Source organism: Bubalus bubalis, chromosome 5, assembly GCF_019923935.1.
Source record: "Bubalus bubalis isolate 160015118507 breed Murrah chromosome 5, NDDB_SH_1, whole genome shotgun sequence".
NCBI classification, from domain to species: Eukaryota; Metazoa; Chordata; class Mammalia; order Artiodactyla; family Bovidae; genus Bubalus; species Bubalus bubalis.
This window is the reverse complement of record NC_059161.1, coordinates 51,214,208-51,231,930: the sequence shown is the minus strand read 5'-3', so window position 1 is coordinate 51,231,930 and position 17,723 is coordinate 51,214,208. Positions and strand designations below refer to the sequence as shown.

General features: G+C 51.4%; 1 protein-coding gene across 4 annotated transcripts in view; it reads left to right on the top strand.

Annotated features, from left to right (window-relative positions):
- The first annotated feature begins 378 nt into the window (after positions 1–378).
- The window catches only part of COQ8A (coenzyme Q8A), a 45,162-nt gene continuing 27,817 nt past the window's right edge, over positions 379–17,723 (top strand). The window contains exon 1 of one of the 4 annotated variants that reach the window (XM_006062443.4): positions 379–529. The gene's annotated coding sequence lies outside the window, so the exon portion shown is untranslated. Of the gene's footprint in view, positions 530–12,641; positions 12,877–16,979; positions 17,249–17,723 lie in introns of those variants that run through there. The other 3 variants (XM_025286027.3, XM_044943094.2, XM_006062444.4) reach the window with 3 other exon arrangements.

Below are 17,723 nucleotides of genomic sequence, written 5' to 3'. Positions count from 1 at the left end.
CGCGGAGCGGGCCCGCTGTAGTCGCGACGGCTCCTTCCTCGGCCTCTAGAAAGCCCGGGGAGTACCAGCCCGGGACAAGACAGCCGACAGCGGTCACCGCAGCTGCGTTTGCCGTCCGGTCTGGAGAAGACTGAGGTCTCCGGGAGCACGCGAGATGTTTCTCTAAACACAGCGCGTGGTCTTCAGTCCGGCTTTTTTAACTAGGGAAGAGGGCAGCAGCGAGGGGAAGAATGGGAGGGGCCCTGCGCGCTGGGGGGCCTCCCATTGGCTCCTCTCTCTCCGCCCTCAGACCCCATTGGCCGCGGGTCGAGCGCACGGGCCGAGCACGCTGCCCCGCGACGCGCGGCGTTGGGCTGGAGGCGGCGGCGCAGCCAATGGGAGTGGCCCGCGGGGCAGGGCTGAGGGCTCTGGGTCTCCGGGCGCGGGCGAGTTGGTAAACAGATCCGGAGCGCGTGCCGGGCGCCAGCGCTGAGGCGAGCGCGCGGAGGCTGCGCGAAGGTGACCACGGACCCCAGCTTCCTGCAGCCGGGTAAGGCTGCTGCCCGCCGGCCGCCGCGTGCTCTGGGCGCCGTCTGCCTGAGGCCAGAGCAGGGCTCACCTCCCGCTTAGGCCCTTCTTGCATCCTCAAGTGACAGAGCGGCTTCCCCTTTGCGAGTTTCATTTGCCCCGAGTTCCAGGCCACGGCGCGGTGGGCGCGCCTCAGAATGCAGGGTGGGCGCCTACGGCTGTCTGCTACCCCCGTTCCCACAGCCCATATCTGTCTCGGGGAGGGTGCGAAGGCTGCGTGCCGGAGCCTTGGGTCCTCGGAACTCGCCTAGCAGCCCTGGTGACCTGATGCCTTGTTTCTTGGTTGCCAGTACTGCTTTCTTGCCTCGCTTTCTTACGATGACATTTCTCTTCACGCCTAGACCCCTTTGCACTGTCTCAGGGGCGCTAATTGTCCCTGGCCCGAGGTTTGTGTCAGGATTTTGACGCCCTTGGCCCTAGCCAGCTGTTGGGTTTCACTGGTGAGGGTTTTGTATGAACATGGGAATGAGGGTCCTTTTTGGTTATGTTCTCCGCTGCCTTTTCTTTGGCCCGTCCTCCTGCTTCTTCAAACGCTGGAGATCTTGTCAATGGTCGTGCCTTTCCCCAGTGCCTGCCCCTCTGCCAAACGGAGGCCGGTCCTCCCATGTACTTTGTGGGATGGAGAATGCTGCTGGGGGGCAGGTCTGGATGCTGGAACTCTCCATCTGGATGACAGGTGCCAGTTCTCTGAAGGGTGAGCGGCTTCTCTGCAGCCTTTCATCCTAGGTAGGGCCTGCAGCCCATTGGGAAACTCGTCCATGCTCACTTGGGCCTTGGGTGTGCGTGACAGAAGACTGAAGAGTTGGACCTGCCAGGTCTAACTTGTTGTTAAAGGATTTGAGCGTGCATGATGCCAGCTTGCCAGTTGTTATGCTGGCAGGAGGGCCCATCTCTGGAGAAGGTACAAAGCGGGAGGAGGGGTGGGGAAACTGGTGATTCTCAGGGGAAACACCTTTATGATTGATGATGGCTTTGGGCATTTTCAACTTTGCAAATGATGCAGAAAAAACAGGGTTATGATTTTGGGCCTGACCTTGGACAACTCAAAGGAAAAGTGAACTAAGGTGGTCTGAATGCTTCCTGTGTGTCACATAAGCCAGGGTTTCTCAATTTTCAGCAGCATCCCTGGCCTCCATCCATTAGATGCTAGTAGTACCCCCCTCATCTTCCCCCACTAGTTGTGACAACCAAAAATGTCTCCACACATTGCCAGATGTCTCCTGGAGGACTCAGCCAACCTTGATTGAGAACCACAGAGATAAAACTGTAAGAGTTCCCATGCTGCCAAAGACCCCCTGGGACCTGTCCATGACTAGCTGAGAGGTTTAGGTAGAAGATAGCATTGTGCTCTCTGTCCCAAACCAATGATAGAAGCCATGTTGGTTGGGCTTCAGGGGAATTTCCTTACCCCCTGCTCCACACCTGGGGGATAGGGGTGAGATAGGAGGTTAGAAACCTATGGGCATTAGCTGTGCCTGCTGAATGCATGGCAGAGACTGAGTCCAGAATACAAAAGAAGTGGGTATGCATACTAAGTCGCTTCAGTCGTGTCCGACTCTTTTCGACCCTATGCACTGTAGCCTGCCAGGCTCCTCTGTCCATGGGATTCTCCAGGTAAGACTACTGGAATGGGTTGCCATGCCCTTCTCCAGGGGATCTTCCCAACCCAAGGATCCAGCCCAGGTCTCTTATGTCTCCTGCATTGGTAGGTGGGTTCTTTACCACTAGCGCCACCTGGGAAGCCCCCAAAAAGTGGGAAACTTGTGGTTTCTGTCTTTGGGGTGTTTGCAAGACTGTGGGAGATATGAATATGAAATAACCATGGGGTGGTTTGTAAACAGTGAGCAAAGAAGTTTAAGCTGTCAGTGGTGACTGAAAGGCCAATTCAGTTTTCCATAAGTGGCTTTTGCAGTGATACTTTGCTCATCCTCACTTATTTACTGAGACATCTCTTACGTCTTATGATGTGAGAGGGGGCTAGGCCCATGTCTGCAGAGAGAAAGTGTCTGCATTTCAAACATATATGTGGGTGTGTTTACTTGTACCATGTACTCCTTCAGAAAGAGGCCACCCGGAAGTGTACTGGCGTAGAAGGGACACATGTACAATTTGTGGAGCTTTTCCAGTTGATCGAAGCGTCAGAGACAGTGTCAGAGACAATGGGCCATTTCTTTTTGCAGGGAAAGACGCTTTACTTCTGAGTCTAGAGTTTGTCTTCACTTTAACCCAAAATTTATGCCCCAAATTCCAAAGTCCCAAACTGACAGGGATGCAGAGAAGTGAAGAAACAATGGTTATTGGACAGGAAAAACACCCTGAGTCCATACCGTGGATTTCCTTTTCTTGTTATTGGTTGGTCCTATGGGGATGTATCAGGATTTTCCCATAACACTCCTTGGTTTGTTAGGGGGTCTTTTGGGTATCCTTTCTTGCCTGCAGAACAGAATCTGGACAGGGAGGTCAGTCTTCCTTTCTCAAAAAGAAGTTTAGAGAAGCTTATTATTGGGAAGCTCCAAACTCGGCAGGATGATTTTCCATCAAGAGCTGTGGACACTGAGTCATTATCTTTGTCAGTTGAAACAAGAGCTGTGTGCAAAATTAGACAGGAATATTTAGATAGAGAGTTGTCTTGATCTGACAGTGGCATCTGGAAATAGTTCCAGCATTCTTGCTAAACAACAGCCAGGAACTTGGGAGAGCCAGAGAAAGAAGAGCCGGTGGGAGGGGGGAATGTGAGGGTCCTGCTGTGTTAGGAGTTGCGCCCATGCAGGGAGAGGGGGGTAGCGGGAATGGGGTCCACTGACTCTGAGGCAGGGTCAGGACCCTGAGAGGGGTGCGTCTGGGTGGGCTTCTCCCCACAATTTTCACACCTGAGTGGTCTGCTAACAAGCATGCTGTTCATTGTGGGGTTATAGGCTCCTGAGCTCTTGACCTTTTTGCTTTGAGGTCATGGGCCTACAGTATATTTAAAGTTGGAAATGACCCTGAAAAAAATCTTTTTATTCTTCATACTTGGATATGATTTATTTTTTTTCTTCTGTCCATGCAGAGAAGGATTCATGAGAAAGCTGAGGGTTTTTCTCTCAACTTGCCATTTCAGAGTATTGTAGATTCTCTTGTAGTGAATAGTGACTGAGTTCTTGTCTCCAGAGCCCTCAACTTGCTTTTAAAAACATTGTCCCGTTTCCTTCTGGGTGGAGGGAGAGGGGCTGCGTTTGGTCCAAACCTGGGAAATTGTGTGTACCCTAAGGGTTGGTGCCCCTCCATGTCCTGCCCTGAAGAAAAGCCCTCTGTGACATTATGGGTGAGCTTCCCAGGTGGCACTAGTGGTAAAGAATCCACCTGTCAATGCAGGAGATGTAAGAGACGTGGGTTCGATCCCTGGGTTGGGAAGATCCGCTGGAGGAGGGCATGGCAACCCACTCCAGTATCCTTGCCTGGAGTATGCCATGGACAGAGGAGCCTGGTTGGCTACAGTCCATGGGGTCGCAAAGAGTCGGACACAACTGAAGCGCTTTAGCAGCAACAGCAGCAGCTGGTTATTTACTCCTTGTTGAACAAGTATCAGTTGATTGTATGCCTTGAGTGTAGCATTGGGAATATACAACTGAACAGTTCTCTGGGTCCCTGGCCTCTGGGAATTGTAATAAGGGGTATGCAGATACCACCTAAGCACCCTAGTGTGGTTTGAACTACGGGCTCTGAGTGAGACCACTTTTGGCTAGTGACTCTTGGAGGAGAAGGTGTATTAACTGGGACACTGAGGATGAGCAGGATTTTAGCAGAAAGAGGCAGGAGTGTAGAGGAGTGAGGGGCCAGTGCTTCCCAGACTCTATGCTGAAGGCCAGGTTTTATTTTTCCCCGATTTGCTGCAGACCAGTACTTTTGTAAAACACACTAAAAGTGTCATCAGTTCAGTTCAGTCGCTCATTCGTGTCCAATTCTTTGAGACCCCATGGACCGCAGCATGCCAGGCTTCCCTGTCCATCACCAACTCCTGGAGCTTACTCAAACTCCATCGAGTCGGTGATGCCATCCAACCATCTCATCCTCTGTTGTCCCCTTCTCCTCCCACCTTCAATCTTTCCCAGCATCAGGGGCTTTTCCAACGAGTCAGTTCTTCACATCATGGCCGTGCTAAATTGCTGTGAGGGTTTCTGAGTGCTTGTGCTTAGTCACTCAGTCGTGTCCAACTCTTTGCAACCCCATGGACTCCTCTGTCGATGGGGATTCTCCAGGCAAGAATACTGGAGTCGGTTGCCATGCCCTCCTCCAGGGAATCTTCCCAACCTAGGGATTGAACTCAGGTCTTCCACATTGCAAGCGAATTCTTGACCATCTGAGCCACAACCAGGGAAGCCCAAGGATGCTGGAGTGGGTAGCCTGTCCCTTCTCCAGGGGAACTTCCTGGTCCAGGAATCTAACTGGGGTCTCCTGCATTGCAGGCAGATTCTTTACCAGTTGAGCTACCAGGGAAGCCTTTCTAAGTGCTTCAGTTCAGTTCAGTTCAGTTGCTCAGTCGTGTCCGACTCTTTGCGACCCCATGAATCCCAGCACGCCAGGCCTCCCTGTCCATCACCATCTCCTGGAGTTCACTCAAACTCACGTCCATCGAGTCGGTGATGCCATCCAGCCATCTCATCCTCTGTCGTCCCCTTTTCCTCCTGCCCCCAATCCCTCCCAGCATCAGAGTCTTTTCCAATGAGTCAACTCTTCACATGAGGTGGCCAAAGTACTGGAGTTTCAGCTTTAGCATCATTCCTTCCAAAGAACACCCAGGGCCGATCTCCTTTAGAATGGACTGGTTGGATCTCCTTGCAGTCCAAGGGACTCTCAAGAGTCTTCTCCAGCACCACAGTTCAAAAGCATCAGTGGCAAAGCGTCTGTCTACAATGTGAGAGACCTGGGTTCGATCCCTGGGTTGGGAAGATTCCCTGAAGAAGGAAATGGCAACCCACTCCAGTACTCTTGCCTTGTAAATCCCATGGACGGAGGAGCTTGGTGCAGGCTATCCATGGGGTCGCAAAGAGTCGGGCACAACTGAGCGACTTCACTTCAGCTTTCTTCACAGTCCAACTCTCACATCCATACATGACCACTGGAAAAACCATAGCCTTGACTAGACGGACCTTTGTTGGCAAAGTAACGTCTCTGCTTTTCAATATGCTATCTAGGTTGGTCATAACTTTTCTTCCAAGGAGTAAGCGTCTTTTAATTTCATGGCTGCAGTCACCATCTGCAGTGATTTTGGAGCCCCCAAAAATAAAGTCTGACACTGTTTCCACTCTTTCCCCATCTATTTCCCATGAAGTGATGGGACCAGATGCCATAATCTTTATTTTCTGAATGTTGAGCTTTAAGCCAACTTTTTCACTCTCCACTTGCACTTTCATCAAGAGGCTTTTGAGTTCCTCTTCACTTTCTGCCATAAGGGTGGTGTCATCTGCCTATCTGAGGTTATTGATATTTCTCCCAGCAATCTTGATTCTAGCTTGTGTTTCTTCCAGCCCAGCGTTTCTCATGATGTACTCTGCATATAGGTTAAATAAGCAGGGTGACAATATACAGCCTTGACGTACTCCTTTTCCTATTTGGAACCAGACTGTTGTTCCATGTCGGGTTCTAACTGTTGCTTCCTGACCTGCATATAGGTTTCTCAAGAGGAAGGTCAGGTGGTCTGGTATTCCCATCTCTCAGAATTTTCCACAGTTTATTGTGATCCACACAGTCAAAGGTTTTGGCATAGTCAATAAAGCAGAAATAGATGTTTTTCTGGACTCTCTTGCTTTTTTGATGATCCAGTGAATGTTGGCAATTTGATCTCTGCTTACTCCTGTTATTTCATCAAGGATGACACCTTTAGTCCCAGGACCATTCTTTGAGTGGCATCTGTCCAGGCAGTGGGCTCTTTGAGCAGAAGCCTTGGGGCCGGGGACTGCCTGGTGGGGGTGAGTGCAGCTTGGTAGGAGGGTCAGGAGTTGAAGGGGAGTGGTAGAGGGCTGAGCTAGGGAGTGGATGGGGTGAGTCCCTATTTCCTGTTGAAGTAGCCTGTGCGATCACCCTTAGGAATTTAGGATAGTCCACTAATACTTCTGTTGTGGCATTTAATCTCAGCAGTGGGGTCAGGGGGCCAGGCGGGCTTGGCCTAGCCCTCCTACTTTTCAGCTGATAGTTCAGGCTGGAAAGGGTTCCCTGAGCGCTCACAGCTCAGTTGCAGCCTGGGGGGCCCTGACAGAGAGGGAGGTGGCTCCGTGCCGTGGCATATGTGCAGTGGACGTGGTATCCGAGGGTATTGGGCGGACTGTGCGGGACGGGGGCTGTGGGGCGTGGGGGCGGCCTTCTGCTGTGGGAACCCAGGGTGCAGCGCTACTGGCCCTGTTGGGAGAGGCCTAAGGAAGCGGATTCCTGTGCTGGGAGGTCTGAGCTGGGGCCTGAAGCAGGAAGTGGCAAAAGTGGGTGCCGCTGTGGGGAGGGGAGGGCACTCAGTAAGCAAACTGTGCAGAATGGGGACTGGATTATGGTGGAGGGCTCAGGGTAGATGAAGGGGAGCCTAGTGAGGTGGCCTGTAAGAAGTGAGGGCGGCCTGAGTCCCAGGTGGCAGGCCTTGGGGAGATGGAATGAAAGCGTAGATTCCAGAGAGTATAACTCTGTGCAGGTGGAATCTCTTAAGTGACTGCTTAACCTGGGCTGAGATGTCTAGTGAGGGGAGCACTGTTTGGGGTAGATGGTGGTGTCACTGCTGAAAACAGGGTCAGGGGAGGAGGAGCTGGACGGGCGGAAGGAAGATGGTGATCGTTTTAGAAGCAAAGGGGTTGAGGTGCCTTGTGGGATTTTCCCCTGTATTCTTTTGTTATTAAGGTACAGTTTGCGTACAGTAGGTTCACACTTCCTGGTGTGCAGTTGGGTGGTTTGGTAAATGCATAGAATCATGTAACCATTATCACAGTCGAGGTCTAGAACTGCTCCGTTCCCCCCACCCCCAGTTCCCTGGACCCCTTCATTGGTGTCCGTAGGACTTGGAGGGAGAGGTGTCATGTATGTATAACTGATTTGGTTCTAGGATTGATTCAGTGGTTGGGATGGCCTGCCCCAGCTGGGAATGGCATGCACAGGCCTAGGGGAGCCACCAGCCCATGGGGAGGCTGAAGCCTGTTCCCAGGGGACAGTGTAGGGAGCCGGGTGGAGAGGCTGGGGACCAGGCCTGGGGACACCTGCGCTGTGAGGATGAGGAGCTGGTGAAAGAAGCTGAGCTGAGGGGCTGACAGTGAGTGACGGAAACCCAGGTCAGGATTTCCCGAGAGAGTGTGGGGCCAGCAGGAAAGGCTGGGGAGGATGGTGTTGGGTTGGCTTAGGTGGATGGAGCCATCAGATAGCCATTGTGAGTGTCATGGTGTGGGGGGTGGTGGTGGAGAGCTTGGGGTCTGGGCCAGACAGCCTGTGCTGAGGGAGGAGGAAGGACAAGACGGGAGGTGCCCTCTGTCCCTGGAGCATTGGCAGGGGTGAGACTGAAGGAGAGACAGAATCAACAGGAGGTTTTTTCATATTTGGTGCATGAAAGCTGAGAGGTTTGTGGGCTTGAGGGGGAAAGCTTTTGTGGAAGGAGAGATTGAAGGCAAAACAAAAAATAGGTTAGAGGCAAGGTCCTAGAGGAGGAGGGAGAGGGAAGAATTTCGGGATGGCAGTGCGGGGAGGAGATAGGATGAGGATATAGGAGATAGGGGAGGCCGGGGGAGGGCTGAGGCCTGGACCAGGGCTTGAGGGTGAGCACAGCTGATTGCCTCTGTTTTAGGGAAGCAAGAGGTCAGCTAGATGTGAGTGAGGCCCTCTGCTTGATGTGAGAGGGGAGGCTGGCCTGGGGTGGTGCTCAAAGGGGAAGTCAGGCTCCTGGCAGCTGCTGAGGAGGGAGGGAGGGAGGGTGTGTGTGTGTGTGTGTGTGTGTGTGTGTGTGTAAGTGGGGCAGGAAAGTGTTTCCTGGTGTGTGTGTGTGTGTAAGTGGGGCAGGGAAGTGTTTCCTGGTGTGTGTGTGTGTGTGTGTGTGTGTGTGTGTGTGTAAGTGGGGCAGGGAAGTGTTTCCTGGTTCTCTGAGAAGGGGCCCAAATCCCTTCCCTACTCCCTGCCCCTCCTACTGGACTTTCCCAGAGGTGTTGCCTGAAAGAGGTTGTGGTCCCCACCTCTCTACCCCTGAGAAGCAAGTCTGCCCACCCCCGCACCCCCCATCCTACCCCACCCCCGCCACACACACACGCTTGCTGTTTTCATAGTGTCTAGAAGGGTTAGTACTTAGATTCTTTTGAGTGTGAAAATCTGTGTGTGTGTGTGTGTGTGTGCGAAGTCGCTTCAGTCATTTCCGATTCTTTGTGACCCCATGGACTGTAGTTGCCAGGCTCCTCTGTCCATGGGATTCTCTAGGCAAGAATACTGGAGTGGGTAGCCAGGCCCTCCTCCAGGGGATCTTCCCTATTTCGGAATCAAACTCGGGTCTCTTATGCCTCCTGCATTGGCAAACAAGTTCTTTACCACTCACGCCACTTGGGAAGCCTGTGATTCTCTCTAGACCCTGTTAAATCCCAATTTTTAGCACAGCCCTGGGTCATCCTGATCCGCTCAGGGGATAAAAGGCCATGACCTAATCTCAAATCTTGAGGTCATCTAGGTCAGTCTCAGCTTCTTATACATGAGGAAACGAGGAAGCTCAGCCCAAGGGAGAGCAGGAGGGCCCGTTGTCACATGTGGCTGGTGTCCAGGGTGGGCTTCGAACCTGGGGCTGGCTGGCCGCCCTTGCGGACCAGGAGCCAAAGGGTTCCTGCCATCTGCTGGGCAAGATGCGAGGTCCCGGGGGTTGTTCACACACAGAACTTTTACATTAAACCCAGATCCTGGGGTTAAGCCTGGTTTGCTTTCTGCCTGGCACATTTTCTCTGTTTGGCACCAGGCCTGGCTCAGGGAAGGGTGAAGGTAAGAATAGGTTGCCCTGTGACCCACAAGTGGTTACTGTTTGACAGATTCTGGAGCAAACATCTCCCATCTGTGTGAGATCAAAAAAGCAGTTTGTGGCTCTTGCTCCCTGCTGTGTTTATAGCCAACGTTTGGTAAAGCTGAGGGCTGGGTACCACGTATGGGTCAAGCCTGCTATGCCCCTGTTGCAGCCCACATGAACGCACTGTTAGTGGGCCAGACCTGCTCTCCTTTTCCGTCTTCCCTCCCACTCTTCTTCTAAGGAGGGAATGGGGCTGAATAGGGTATCCTGGGTGGACCACACCACTCGCTCCCCGTGTCTGCGTGCGCATAGGAGCAGGCTCCCAAATGTCCCCTTACGAACGTTGTTCTTCCTCGGTTTCCTCCTCTTCTGCCTGTTAAAACACTGGGGTGCTGATCCTACTACTGTGTCCATGCCTCTGCATTGGGGGTGGTTCACAGTGATTGTGGACAGAAAGCGTTTCCCAGGTGCTTAGCATCCCTGGTGTCACTTGAGTTGTGGGTTCAAAAGATGGAGCTTGGGAAGCTGGGGAACCCCTGGGTGCCCGTGGGTATGACACTCCTGGTGAGGGTGTAGTGGAGTGCCAGCCCTCAGCAGGAGTCAGGGTCTGGGTAAGAGAGTCCCCTCTCCAGGAAGGCACCGTGCAACCCTGGGAGATGGGATGGATACACAAAGAGTCATACAGGGCATGGCAAGAGGGACTTTAGAGGAAGAGAGGTGGCTTTAGGATGGAGCAGGGGACTGCTGTGGAGCATCTTAATGTTTCATGAAGATGAGGAGGACTTTGGTAGAGGAAAGGGTGTTCTGGGGGAGGCAGAGGGCGCAGCATGTGGAAGCAGGAAGACGTGTGAGTGTGTGTGTGTGGGGTAGGGGTATGTCTGTTTGTGTGTTGGGGATGAGCCATTCTTGCTGAAGCCCTGGTGTGGGGGAGATAGTGGGAAATAAGCACTGGAAAGATGTCTTGTGGTCCACAGTGAAGAACCTTGAGGGCCAGGCCTGGGCCCATGGCCTTAGTTCTTCCAGCAAAGAAGAGTGGAGGTCAGTGAGGAGGCAGCCGTCTCGCCCTCTGTCTGTCCTATTCTCGTTCTCTTCCTGCCTACAGTCATTTGTCTGGAGTTGTCTTTTGTAGGTTAACTCACTGGCTTTAAAAACTATTGGGGTTTTGTGTACACTTCCCTGGTGGCTCAGATGGTAAAGAATCCGCCTGCAATACAGGAGCTCTGGGTTCGATCCCTGGGTTGGGAAGATCCCCTGGAGGAGAGCATGGCACCCCACTCCAGTACTCTTGCCTGGAGAATTGCCATGGGCAGAGGAGCCTGGTGGGCTACAGTCCATGGGGTCGCAAAGAGTCGGACACAACTGAGCAACTGAGCACATAGTGCCAAAGGGTTGCATGGGCTCTCCGTGGCAGGAGTCATTAATTTAACCTTTACACCAGTGACGTGCGTAAGTGTCTGTGCCTGGCCTGCATGTGGTGTTTGGAGGTGCTGCCGATAAAGTTTGGTACATGGTAGGACTGGGGCCACATACCCAGAGTGGACCCAGTGTGAGGCTCCTGCCTCTTTCTCCCACTGTGTCTGAGATAGAACCAGGGTGGGATTGCTGGTGCTGAGAAGCCTGACACTCTCAGTCTGGTAGCTGAGGAACTTTCCAGTAAGGCAGTTTGGCCAGGTGGCCCTTGAGAGCCCAGCCAGCTCCTGGATTTTTATGACTCATAATTTTCTGCAACCAGTTGGACACTTTCCAAGGCGTGAACCTTGCTGTGTTTCCAGGAGAGTGACTACTGATTTAAAAACATGTTTCTGACTGGGGTGAAGTTTTCTTATTTGCTCTCACTTCCTAGGCCACAAGAGGGAAGGGCTGAGGGAGCCTGGGGTCAGGCAGGTGTAGATTGGCCAGCTCTTGAGAGTGTTCGGACGAGTTCTCTTTACCGTGTGGAGCTCTGCCTCATCAGCAAGTCGAGACCGTAATTCTGTACAGGGTTGTTGTGAGATGAAAGTGAAGTGAAGGTCACTCAGTCATGTCTGAGTCTTGATGACCCCATGGACTGTAGCCCACCAGGCTCCTTTGTCCATGGGATTCTCCAGGCAAGAATACTGGAGTGGGTTGCCATGTCCTCCTCCAGGGGATCTTTCCAACCCAGGGATCCAACCCACGTCTCCCACATTCCAGGCAGATTCTTTACCATCTGAACCACCAGGGAAGCCCTGGTTGTAAGATTAGGAGTAACACAAAGTGATGCATGCAGAAGGGGAATAATGACTGTTAGCTGTTCTTATTATTAATATTATTTAATTGAAATGTTTAATCTGCAGTGAACGTGTTTTAAAAGGTTAAGAATATAAGTGGTGACAGCGTTTTGAGGCTGGGGGCTCTTACTTGGAGGGTGCTGGGCCCCACGCTGTGCATTGCCTGGCATGTAACACAAGTGCTCCGTGGTGTTTTCAGTGTTGACCCGAGGCCGGTAGACAAGTGGGGCGTGTTTATACTGGATGCAAGCAGGACTCTGTCATCAGGAGCAGGAATGTGTCTCAAGCGGCCCGTGGGACATGCCAGCACCCAGCACAGCACCGGGCACTAGCCGGCACTCAGTGCCGCTTGTGGAGTGACCACACGAAGTTATTTTAGAGGAATGATCTCGAAATTATTCTAGGATACAGCCCTTCTTCCCAACCCAGGAATCTACCTTTTAAAAAATAGCCACTACATTAGTTTCCATTATTGCTGTAAGAAATGACCACAAACTCAGGGACTTAAAACACTACAGATTAATCAATCTTAATATTCTGGAGGTCAGAAGTCTGATGTGGGTCTCACCTAGCTAAGACCAAGGAGTCAGCAGACTCTCTGGGGGCCCGAGGACAGAGCCGCTCCCCTCCTTTTTCCAGCTTCTGAGAGCCGCCTGCCTCCCTTGGCCGAGGCTCTGTCTCCACAACTGCATCGCTCCAGCCTCTGCCTCTCTCACATCTCCCTCTTCTGACTTGGATCCTCCTGCCTCTCTCGTCTTATGACCCCTGATTACATTGGGCCCAGGTGGATAGCCCCCTCCATCTCAAATTCTTTAATTCATCACACCTGCAAAGTCCCTGTCACCATATGAGATAACTTAGTCACAGATTCTGGGGATTAGAACGTGTGTGTTCATCTGTGTGAACATCTCTGGGTGGCCGTCATTCAGCTGGCCACAGCCACCTGCAGTATTTTGGCCAGATTTTAACACAACCGCGTAAATACCTGATTTTAGTTTAAGAGGAACTTCTCAACTACAGCACCAGGGTCCTTCCTCACCGCTGTGTGACCGTGCAGATGACATTGGTGTTTGTGTGGTCAAGGTCAGTCTGTGTGTATGTCAGGGGGAGTGGGGGCGGAAAGAGTCAGAGGTGTATGAGATGTGAGCCTCCCTCAAGAGGCTTGTTACTGAAAAGACTTCTATGTGCTAAAGGTAACTTACAAATGGGGCAGAATCTGACCAGAGCTGGTCAGTTGATGGAAAGTCTTAAATTCATAAGAGCTGAGAAAAAATGAGGGCCCAATTTAGACATATGTCCTTGAATATATTCAAGGAATGTTGAATATATTTGTACATTTCAAAGTACTTCTGTCTGTCTTATTTAGATTGGACTTAGGCCATCGTTAGTATTCAGGTGAGGTTATAGGAAGCAGGTTCAGGGACCTGGAGCATCCTGGCTGGTCAGAGCAGAGCTGATGCCCAGGCCCAGAGGCTGGCATCATGCAGACAGTCTTCATGGCTGATGGGTGCATAGGTGAAATGCACAGATGAAGGAGCAGGTGTGTGTGTGTGTGTGTGTGTGCATGCATGTGTGTGCATGCGCGCACAGAGCTGATGCCCAGGCCCAGAGGCTGGCATCATGCAGACAGTCTGCATGGCTGATGGGTGCATAGGTGAAGTGCAGAGGTGAAGGAGTAGGTATGTGCGTGTGTACGTGTGTGTGTGGTGGGGGTACATAGGTGTAAGTAGAGATTGGACGGGAGGCCTGGGTCCTGACTTCAGCCTCCACCTTCAGGCTCAGGAGTTTGGGGCTTATTCTGTAGAAAACTAGGAGCCATTTGAGCCGAGGGTGAAATGTGATGCAAATGGCTTTGAGGATTAATCTGGCGGCAGATGGGCTGTAGGATGGAGCCAGGGAACTTGTGGGCGTCAGAGGGGTTTCCCTGCACTGTCCCTCCCTGAAAATACCTAGCGAAAGCCTCCCGTGCAGTTATCTTCTCTGAGAGTGGCATCGACCGTGCTGAGGATTACCAGCGGTATTTTTATCCTGCTTGTCCTGGGCACTGCGTGTGGGCTGCCAGCACGCCAGACTGCCTTTCCTGAGTAATGCCTCACACCACAGCCGTATAAGCCACACTGGTCCCCAGGAGAGGGCGAGTCTGCCCTCCCTGAGTCACATCTGGTACTGTACCCGGCCCGGCTGCTGGGAGTGTAAATCAGTAAGAGGGTTGTCCACACTGGTCTCATTCATGCTCGCCCTGGTCTCACCAAGTCCAGACCTCATTCCAGGGTGTCTGTGTGGTCTTAATAATAATGATCATCAGCTGGCAGGTTTTGAGCACCTTCTGTATGTGCCAGGCATTTGGGGTCCTAACTACTATTATATGGATTATCTAACCCACTCCTCTTGAGAACAGATGAGGGAAACTGAGGTACAAAGATGAGCTTAAATGACTACTTAGGTCAGCAGCAGAGTCAGAATTTTAACCCGGAGCGCCCAACTCCAGAGCATCTTGACTGCTCATCAGTATCACTTCCTAGACCAAATCTTTTTTAATCTTTTAAGCAGAATACGTTGGTTTATAATCAGACTGTGAGGCTGCACTCAGGACCCCATGCTTGGCGTGTTGGAGTTTGTAATCAGTTACATTTGCTCCCCAGTGAGAGGAAAGGTCACCTGGGGCCCTCTGAGGTACCCACCTGTGCTCTGGAGCCCTGGGCCCGTGCAGGTCCATTCATGGCCTGAGTTTCTTTCTGGATTGTCATTAGAGGCTGGAACTACTCCTGCTGCTGCTTTTTCGATTCCCTCTTGCTGCCCCCAGCCCAGTGTCCACTTTGGGGCAACATACCAGCTCTGGCAGAGGGGGCTCCTGTTAGTGATATGGTGAAAGTTCTGGAATGGAGGACTGGTCTCAAGCAGTGGACTGACAGTGCACTTGTCATTTTAATGTGAGATGAGGGGACGCAGGGGCGGCTGTATGGCTGCAAACCTTGGGAAAGGCAGGAGGAAGGAGAACAGAAAGTCGGCATCTGACCCCACCCCACCCCTGGCCTGACCCCTTCATTAGCAGCTCTCAGATCATCCTGCTCTGGGTGAGCCAGTAAAAGGTGGCCACCTCAGAGCCCCTCCCTCTGTCCAGCCCCTGCGTGGGGCCTCTGGGTAGTGGGCAGCTCTATGCCTGGGAAGGTGCCCATCTCGTGGGGTCAGGAGCAGAGCTGTACTGAGGTGTGCTCACCCAGTGCCAGCTTTGGTGGACTGCTCTAACTCCAGTGGCCTTTCCAGATTCCCCGGGACAGCTGAGGTTAGGGTTTACTCTGTTGCCCTAGAATTGGGGTCAACACACTTCCCTGAAAGAACCAGATAAGGGGATATTTTAAGCTTTGTGAGCCATAGTTCTCACTTGCAACTACTCAGCTTGGTGTTATAGCTTAAAACCAAATCAAACCCCCAAACCCCAAACAGCTGTAGGTAATACATATCAATGAGCTGTTGACAGTGCCTAAAGGAATGAGCAGTAATTTGTGTTCCAGTAAATGCTTATTTAAAACATTTGTGTTCCAGTAAATGCTTTTTTAAAAAAACAGGCAGCAGGGCTGGATTTGTCCCCATGGTTTGCTGACCCCTGATCTAGAAGGGCACCAGTCATACTACATCTCTTAACTTCTGGCTCAGAAAAATGTGATCACTGCACTTGCTACGTTATTCTAAACTAGGATCCTGTTTTGGGGAAAGTACCCATTAATCGTTTCTGCCTTTTAACACAGGGCCAGCGTTAGACCTGCCTGTGCCCAGTGATTTTCTCACCACTTCCTGAGAAGGGCAGTTGAGCTTCTTTCCCAAAAGAGGGATGGCCGTGTTCCATCTTCCTGGTGGCCTGTTAGGGGCAGTTGTCTTCTGAGGAAGGACAGTGGCTAAACAAGGGTGTGGAGAGGCCTTATTTATAGCTTTCTGATCTGCCATCCAGCCCTCTGCCCATCGCACCCAGGACAGACACTTGAGGGATGTGGGATAGTTTCTTTAAATCACACCTCTGTGTGCTTGCTTGTATTTTTCATTTTAACAATAGATATTGAAGATTATTTTTCTGTAACTTATTTTCTGTTATAGAAGTCGTGTATGTTCTTTGTTGAAAACTTTAGGAAATAAAGCAAATGAAGAAAGTAAAAAGAAATTTATCACCCCACCACCCAGAGAAGACCTGTTTTGCATGTTTGCTATCACCCATCACCCTTCTTTCAAACTTCTTTCATCCTCCTTCTATCCTTCCAAAATAAAGGATAATATTGTTGTGTAACCTGCTTCCTTCCTATGTGGGGACATATAGTAAACTTTCTTATTTGCCAGTAAACACCTTTCATTGTGTCATTTTAAGTGGCTGCATAGCAGTCCATCTATGGGTGGACCACTATTTATGTAGCCAGTCTGAGTGTTGTAATTTATGTTCTTGTGGCTGAATTATCACACATTCAATGTTAAGGAAATGCAGTTTGACAGAATTTGGCAGGATGCTTGTATAACTCCCAGAAAGGATGGCCTGGGAGGGCGACAGGGAAAGGGGACTTTGTAGTAGGCACACAGGTTTGGGGTATTCCAGAGGTGGCTTGTAGCTGTCGGGCATGAATGACCCTAGTTGCCCGTGCCCCATTGTGGAAGCTTGACTCACCAGGTCTGGCTGGGACTGACTGACAGCGGAGGGGTGGGTACGAGGTGGGGTTGGAGAGGGGCACAGGCTCTTTTTCTCTGTCTCTTCCCCTGGGTGGTTCTTCCTGTTTTCAGTTGGCTTTGAAAATTGATGTGTAAAAAAAAAAAAGAAGAAAAGAAAATTGATGTGTGTTAGGATGTTTCTGAACCTGCTGATGAATGGGCCCTCAGGGCGGACCTCACTAGGTAGGAGCCTTCCAGGTCTGCGATACTGGCCCCCGGGGTGTGATTTTAAAGGCTGAAGTGAAGGGCACATCTACAGAAGTTCATGGATTTGGGCTTCAGAGGTTTAAGTCTTTTCTCTGACACAAACACTCTTATCATTCCTTGGTGGAAACAGTCCACTGGTGTTTTCATTTTCTAAGAGGGAAAGCAAGAAGGAAAAATTTCAAGCATGTAAAGGAACTTTCCAGTGTCCATGCAGACTAGAGACTGGGACTGTTCGTGCCCAAAGTAAAAAAAGATTGCCCTTGGCCACCTGTGAGTCCCCATCCCGGGCCTCCTGGAGGTCATTAAACGGTCTTTTCCCAGGAACACTAAGTGGCAGTCTTGAGATTCCTTTGGTGGCTGTCTCCTTTTTCAGTTTCTTGAGGAAGAGTAATGGGAAAGGAAGGGGCAGTGGAAGGTTTCCACTTAGGGACAAAGCCAGACTTTTAGGGAGTAGCAGGGAGAAGCTTTGAGGAAAGGGTCTCTGTTTAGACTTCCTGCCTGGCCTTGAGTGTGGGCCACCTTGGTTCCTTTTTGCCTCTTCTTCCAGGACAGGATTCTTAAGGTAAGTTTCCAGGACCAGCAGCAGCAGCAGGTGGGAATCTGTTAGAAATGTAGGTTTCCAGGTTCCATTTCAGACCTAGAGAATCAGAAACCTGGGGTTGGGGAGCAGCAAGCTGTATTTTAGCGAGTCTCCTGGGTGATTTCTGATGCCCCCTAAAGTATGAGACCTCTGCCTCAGACAAGGCTCCTAGGAGACCTTTGAGTCCATATGTAGATTGAAAGCTGTAAGCAGGTGTGAGCCTGTCCCAGAAATGGCAGGCTTTCTTAAATCTTGGGGGGACCAGCTGAGTTCATTTCTGTCTGCTCTGTGTCAGTGTGGTGCGAGTTGCTGGAGACACGGAGGGGAGACCACAGGTGTGGTCTGTGCCCTCCTGTGGCTCACAGCTCAGTGTGGGGGACCCACAGGAGATTTAGAGCACAGTCACTGCTACCTGGGGATGGAACAAGGAGCCATGGAGGGATGTGGATGGGCTTTG